We start from the raw sequence: 205 nt of genomic DNA, 5'->3' as shown, positions 1-205 counted from the left end.
GGGAGATTATAGTTGTGTTGCCCAAAAGTGGATATGAGGCTCACAGAAAGTCTAATCCAGGTCAATGATGTAAACCCTGAAATCATACCCTGTGATAAATCTCTCCCCACAGCTGAGTTATGTTTACAGTAACTTGACCACTGTGTTAGATTAAGTGTTAAAGACAAAATCTATATTAGAAACATTAAAAATTAGACTGGTATGA

Source organism: Morone saxatilis, unplaced genomic scaffold (genome assembly GCF_004916995.1).
Source record: "Morone saxatilis isolate NCDOM2014 unplaced genomic scaffold, NCSU_SB_2.0 Contig3, whole genome shotgun sequence".
NCBI lineage: Eukaryota > Metazoa > Chordata > Actinopteri > Moronidae > Morone > Morone saxatilis.
This window is presented reverse-complemented; position numbering follows the sequence as displayed.